This window comes from Typopeltis vanoorti, chromosome 10 (genome assembly GCF_054136105.1).
Source record: "Typopeltis vanoorti isolate ZY-2024b chromosome 10, IOZ_Tvanoo_1.0, whole genome shotgun sequence".
Lineage (NCBI taxonomy): Eukaryota > Metazoa > Arthropoda > Arachnida > Uropygi > Thelyphonidae > Typopeltis > Typopeltis vanoorti.
Genome location: NC_143558.1, coordinates 103129745 through 103137468, shown reverse-complemented (window position 1 = coordinate 103137468; position 7724 = coordinate 103129745).

Here is a 7724-nt window from a genome sequence, read left to right as displayed (position 1 = left end):
ATCCCAAATAGATAAATGAGCCATTTGTAGTTTATTTACTCATATGATAGATTTATTAATATCCTGTAATTTTGAGTTAGAATATTTACTTAAGGTAATAAGTTAAAAGAGCCTTTATTCATTTCTCAAGTCGAAATATCGATATTAGTTCAATATCGAGAAAATCATATTTCTATCGAAACACCAAAAAATGCATTTGGTGTTTCGATAGAAATATGATTATATTTCTATCGAATCACCATATTTTGGTGATTCGATAGAAAAAAAAATTAGATTTTTTTTTTTTTTTGGTAGTGTGGGCAAAGGACAATGGTTATCAATTCAACGTTGTAAAATGTAAAGTAATGCACTTCGAAATAAAAGATTACACACTTCATAGCATATTCGTGGTGCTAGTTTACAGGAAATTGATGAGGCTAGGGTAGTGGGAGTGATGGTGGATAGAGATTTGAAATTCAGAGGAGTATTGCAAAAGTTAGAAAAATAGCTCAGAAGATTACTTGGATGCTAAAGAATATATTGACAGGTAAAGATAGGGAGGTTAGTATCCCCTCTTTATAATGCTATGAATCGGAAACATATTGACTATTGTGCACAAATTTGGTCACCTGCGTTTCTTCGGATTCGGGATGTGGTGGAGAGGATTCAGAGACGAGTGAGCAAGCTGGTGACAGGTCTGTGGAATGTTCCATATGAGGATAGATTGAAGGGTTTAGCTGACAGCAGAGGAGAGGAGATACGATAGACTTGTATGTTACTAAAGGGATTCCATAAGATTGACACAAGAAATTTTTCAATACATGGGGGGAAAAAACAAGTGGTTACACTTAGTTGTCTAAACGTGTGGTTAGTGAGGGCGTACGGACTAGGTTCTTTACTTGAAGAGTAGTAAATGAGTGGACTAGATTTCCAGAGGCGGTTTTAAGTGCCCCAACAGTGAATAGGTTTAAGATGTATGATAGGTATTGTGTTAGTGGATAGAGTGGGTCTCCTGCGATAAGTCTTTTGACTTCATGGAGTGCCCATATATTTTCATGAAAGATAAGGGTGCAGACCAAAGTAGCTATCATCCAATAGCATGCTTATCAACTATGTTTAAGCTGTTCACTGCAATCATAGCAAATTCCATATACCACTACTTATCAGATTTGAAGAAAAATACAATTTTCAAAAATTTAGAGCAACAAAAGACCAGATCCTTACAAATTCAAAAATATGAAAAACGATCTTAAACATGGCATGGAAAGACTATAAAAAAACAATCGATTCCCTCTCACGCTCCTGGATCCCAAAATCACAAAAAATATTTGGAATTAGCAAAAATATATGTTCCTTTCTGGCTACTGTTATGAAATCATGGAAAACAATTTTAATAGTCAATAATAATGAATGGTTCATGATAGCATTATACATACGGTAACCATACGTCCTTTATTTAAGAGAACAGTCCTTTATTTCACTGCTCTTTCCTTTAGATTTTTTTTTTTTTTCTAAAATGGACATTTTGTCCTTTATTTTGAAATGAAATAGGAAACTGAATAATGACGCGCAGCACACGGCCCCTAGAGACATGAAACTGTCATTTCACTGGCTCTCGCTAGCGGCACGGCATATGCGGCTGCGTCGTTGATGTGCGTGTGTACATATTGTACTTGAACTGTGTGTGTAGTGTAAAAGCTGTGGTAAGAGTGAGTGGACGTAAACATGTATCTTTTAAAAACATTTTAAAAATCATCGAATTTTGCTTATGTCTCCCTGGATCTAATGCCCCCACTGAACGAGTATTTTCATTAGTGAACAATATGTGGACCAGTGGAAAAAAAAAAAAAAAAAAATTAAATCGAAACATTGAAAGCATGCATTTATACCAAATGCAACTTAGAAATCAATTGTATACAGTTTTATCAATTTTAAAACACAAGTCTGATTTATTTTAAAAAAAAAAAAAAGTTCATTCTTCTGAAAAGTATCAAAATTAATATTTTTAAAGGCCTGTGTAGCTCAGTGGAAGCAGCGTTTGTGTCCTCTGCGCTTGGCCGCTTGAAGTTAGACTTAGTTCTAGTCTAGTCGCTGACTGAAGGAACTTTTTCTAAGCCTATCTTCGACCGGTTCCCGAGTTAGTCGATCTCTGGCACAGGCAAGCGGGTTTTTCCTGCCGGAAACTCGGGTTTTTCGTCCCGTAAACTCAAGAAAATCGACCGTAGTACCCTCATTATTTCAGACAGTGACATATCTTGTTAGGGTTAGCCACCAAGAGATGGCAGCACTTGTTTGCCAGCCTATTCATCGGTGGCTGCTATAATTTGTGATAGACATGGGCCAGCTATCTCTGATTGGCTACCGGTGGAGATTGAACTGCCCACTCAGTCTCCAAAAGCTAGATAGGGTATAAAGGCCTACTCCCTATTAGGGAATAAAAGGCATTAGTTGATTTTTTTTTATAATATGATTGTTTAAAATGCTATGTATATGCTTATATTTTATAATAAATGTTATAAAACTTTTTAGTTTTAATGAAATAAATAAATGCAACCAGTTTTTTTATATTATGAAACAATATCTGAATTCTCCAAAAAAAATATGGTCACTGTAATTATACATGGAATTATCCAAGATGATTCCTTGTCACCATTACTCTTCAGCATTTCTTTGAATACCGCTGTCTATGATTTTGAAGAAAAACAAACGAACGTTGCGATCCTCTTACCAACACTGAACTCTCAACAGGTGGAAGTAAGTTCTGAGCTGGACTAGGGTATATAATTGAATGAGAAACAGAATCTCGCTTAGTGGATAGTCAATTTCTAACAGTTCTAACAGCTCTGACCTTCCATCACTTGTGAAAAACTTTAGTGGCCTGTTAATATCTTCTGCTGTGTCTAGTTCATTTATTCTTGATGATACATTGGTTTTTATGCCGTTACTGTTAGAACTACGAAGATTGTCGGCAAAGGTTGGTCGATTGGTAGAGCCTCTGTTACTAATGGCTCAGTTAAGTAAGTTTGAGCGCGGTTAGTAGTTGGAAGGGACCAATGATGATCAACTGCTTTTAATGGATTACTTACTAGCGAAATCTTTGTAGATATGACTTTAGTATGTGAAGGTAAGAGACTTAAGGCACACGAACCAATCGTTCGATGCTGTTGGCACACTCTCCCTCGATGAGTCTCCCTGGAGGTGTCAAATAATAATAATAATATCGACTCCGTAGTCTTCCTCTTTTCCTCGTAAGTAACGGTGGCAGCTCTGCGCTGTTTTTTTTTTTTTTTTGGTTGCACCTCAGAAAGTAACAAGGGCTGGTTACTTGAGTAATATTCACTCTTCTCCTAAAGATTAATATTGGAAGTATCCCAATGTGCAACTTCTGTACAGATCTGAACATTCGGACTTTTAGCAGCACTAAGCAATGTAGAAAGTTGGTCCTGTGAAATGATCACTTCACCCTTGTACATAAAATTACCATTTTTAAATCCATGAATTTTATATCTTTCACTGGATGTTTACAAGATTTTTCAAGAAATATGCCTTAAAAGAAAGAACTGCAGACAGACACCACTATTTTGTGTGCCTTAAGTCTCTTACCTTCACATACTAAAGTCATATCTACAAAGATTTCGCTGGTAAGTAATCCATTAAAAGCAGTTGATCATCATTATCATCATGCATATCAAGGATTTAGGACTAGCATGGCCTGTTTCGGCCTTGAAGTTATCGTTGAATCTTTTAAGAGGACGTCCTGGTTATCTTTTTCCTAATGGCTTGTACTTTAACGCTTGCTTTGGTAATCTTTCTATTTTCATTCATTGAACGTGTTCCATCCATTTATGTTTATCTTTCTTATTTTTTCTATTACTGATTCTTGGTTTAATTCTTTCATAATTTCTTCTTTTGTGATCAAATAGAGTATACTTTGCAGTTTTTCTCATAAACTTAATTTCTGCTGTTATTAATCTTTGTTTGTCTTTTTGTTTTATTGTCCAGATTTCGCTTCCATACAATAAGACGGGTAGGGCTAATGTATTGTATACTTTTAGTCTGGTTTGTTTTTGAACTAGGTTGGGTTTAAATATAGAGTTAATTACACCTGTTATTTTTAAATATTTTGCAATTTTTACGTTTATATCTTTTTCATTTTCATATGTGATCATACATCCTAGGTAGTCAAATGAATTCACCTGTTCTAAGATCTTGTTATCTATTACTATTTTAGTTCTTACTGGATCTTGTCCTTTAAAGGCCATAGTTTTTTATTTTTCTGTTGATATTATCATACCATAATCTTTGGCTAGCTCATTTTGATCTAAAATAGCTTTCTGTAAGTTATCTTTAGAATTTGTTATTTGGTCGTCTGCAAAAAGGAGAGTGTTTAAGTTCACAGCAAGAGAAAGTTTAATACCTTGATGGAAATTTTTATTCCATTTCATTATTATTTCATTTAGGTAATTATTAAAAAGAGTTGGTGATAGGGGCATCACTGTCTGATCCCTTGGTTTAGCTCTCTCGTATATGATAGCTCATGATTTAATCTTATTTGTATTTGATTATTTTCATATATACTTATGATAGCTTCATCATTTTCATATATACTTATGATAGCTTCAACATAACACTAAATATGGATATAGACCATATTGGTCTGTTTTGGTCTCCTTATCCATCCAATATCCTTTTTTTTTTAGGTCTATCCTGCCTTCTCTTTCAAATTGACTTATATTTTAGTATTTGTTTAGGATGTTGGGTGTTGGCCATTCGGTTTACATGTTCAATCCATTTTTCTTTATAATTGTTTAGTTTTTCTTCTATTGATTTTGTTTTTAGTTCTTTTAAAATGTCTTCGTTCCTTTTTGATCTAATAATGTCAATTTTGCAGTTCTTCCCATAAATCTCATTTCACTTGTTTTTATTCTTTGTTTATCTTGTTTGTTTATTGCCCAAATGTCACTGCCATATAATAATGTGGGGCACTGTTAAAATTTTCAAGCGTGTTTCTTTTTGTACTATATTTGGGTTGAGTGTTCTATTTATCAGCCTATAGTCTGTAAAAAAATGTTGAAGTTTTTAATTTTATGTCTTTTTCTCCTTCATATGATATTTCACATCCAAGATAACTGAAAGTATTTATTTGTTCTATTATTTTATATTATAGCTTTTAGGATATTATTTCGTATTTATCGTTAAATAAAATGCTTCTTTTAACTTTGTCAAATGCTTTTTCAAAGTCGATAAATGTAATATGTGTTTCTAAATTGTATTCTCTTCTTTTCTCTACTATTAATTTTATGCAAAAGGCCGGGTCTCTACATGATCGTCCTTTTCTAAATCCATTCTGTACTTCTAAAATAAGTTTTCGGAATATTTCATTAGTTTGCTATTTAAAATTCTGCTATATATTTTGTAACAGGAATTTAGTATCTTATACCTGTATAGTTTTTAGGGTCATCTCTACTATCTTTTATAAACATAGGAATCACAATTGCTTTTTTCCATTCCATTGGGGGGTTACCAGTTATATAGATTTTATTTAAAAATGATAAGAGTCTTTCTTTGAATCTTGTTCCTGCATATTTATATAGTTCTGAACCTAGCTTATCTTCTCCAGGTAATTTTCCGTTTCTTGTCTCTTTCAGGCTGATTTCTAATTCTTCTTTAGTTATTTCCTTTTAATTTTCAGTAAATGTTTGCCAGTTGTTTTTTTTTTAAATATTTATCTGTCCACAATTCTGTGTAGAAATTTAGAAATTCTTCTAATTTCAATTCGGTGTTTAATTTTATGTTTTCTTTGGTATCTGCATTTAAGTGTTTCAAAATTCCTTCATTCTTTCAATGTCACCACCTGGATGATATACTCTTGCAAAGTGCTCACTCAGTAATTCCACTATATCGACTGATTCAGTGACCTCCTTTCCATCGGCATTCCTTAAATCATTCTGCCGTGTACAGTTTTTCTTTTACTTGCAGCATATTGAAAGAACTGTTTGGGATTCTCTTTTGCCTGCATAGCTAATGTTCTTTCATAATCCGCTTTTGCTTTTCTTACCACACGTGTTACCCTTCTGGCCTGGGTTTTATACCATTCATGTGCCTGCAAGTCACCTTTCTCCTTAAATTCCCACCACAGTTGTTTCTTTTTTTGCAGCTCAAACTTAATGGTGTTATTCATCCATTTAACCCCTACTTGATTTTTTTATTCGAACTCTAGGTATACAATCAACCATAATCTCCTTCAAATGCTCCTTGACCACTTCCCATGCTCTATCGACATCCAGCCCTTGCAGTTTTACCTGCCATGGCACCGAACCAAGCAATCTCCTAAGCTTGTCATACTTGCCTGCACAGTAATTCCACATTTACCCTGTCTTAATCGAAAATTCTATACCTTTAGCCACCTCCCAGGTCAAGAAGACCTTATGATCACTCTCACCAATAGGTGGCAACATGGTCATATTCATTAGAGTCAAATTCTCAGATGCTATTTCCAGGTCAAGCACACTCAAACCCCTAGTATTTTCTATTACATGCTGTCTCAGATAGTTATCCCTTAGTAACTGAATAAAATCCAGTTCCTTACTCACATGTATCCTCTCCTCTTTCCAGTCAATGTTACCATAGTTGAAATCCCCCATAACAATTACCCTCCTTCCACTCATTTCATCAATTTGTTTATGCATACTATCTCCACCATCTATTCCATCACCTGGTCTATAGCAGCACCCAACTGTATATTTTGTTCTGCTCTTTTCACTATCCTGCAATACAACGTCTGTTCTCCTTGGCTGCAGTTCATCAGCTATCATCAATAACATCAATAACACTCCTCCTAAATAATTTTATTCTCTCTGTCCCTCCTAAACACACTATAACCTACACATTCTATCCCACTAACTATATCATATTCCGTCAGCCATGTTTCACTAATGCCAATAACCTGTGGCCAGAAAGAGCCAACCAAGGCCAAAAAATTTTCCTTCTTGTTCCTAATACTCCTGGCATTAGTATACATGAAATGCAAAGTTCCCTTTGTCCCACCCCTATCTTGATGCGTTATTCTAACTATTCTATTCTGATTTCTTGTCCTTAGTATTGGCTCGGGTACATTATATATTTTCTTACACTCAACTGTCGCACTGATGTCTGCATATCCACTTCCCCCTCTCCCTGATAGGTCTAGTTTCCTTGGTTCTGCACATCCATTTTCACTTCATTTAGCAACACTTTTTCCAGTCTCCGCACATCAAATCCATTCAAATGAAGGCCATCCTTCTTGTACAAATCCTTTCGCCCATCAAACTCATTCCACAAATTCCACACCACACCGTCTGCATAACCTGTGCATAAAGTCATTTGCGATTATGGCCCTCCTTCTAAACTTCTCTCTGTCATACCGTGGGAACAGACTCACCATCCTAACTCTGTCACTCTTTTCTTTTGCTACATTTAACAATACTTTCAAGTCCTCTCTCATAAAAATATCTCCTTTCAATTCATTCGTACCCACCACAACTATCAATCCTTTCACCCTCTGTCTTTGCACTCTAATACTTTCACTTGTATCCTTAAATTTCGCACAATAAACACATCACCTCTTGAAAGAAACAAAACAAAACAAAAAAATTTCCCCTTTCGTCTCCAAAAGGAGACAGGACTAAAAGGGCCTCGGCCTGAATTTAACTTTTTTTTTAAAATCCTTCTTCAGCAACAAAAATCATTTGCAGAAACACTACTAC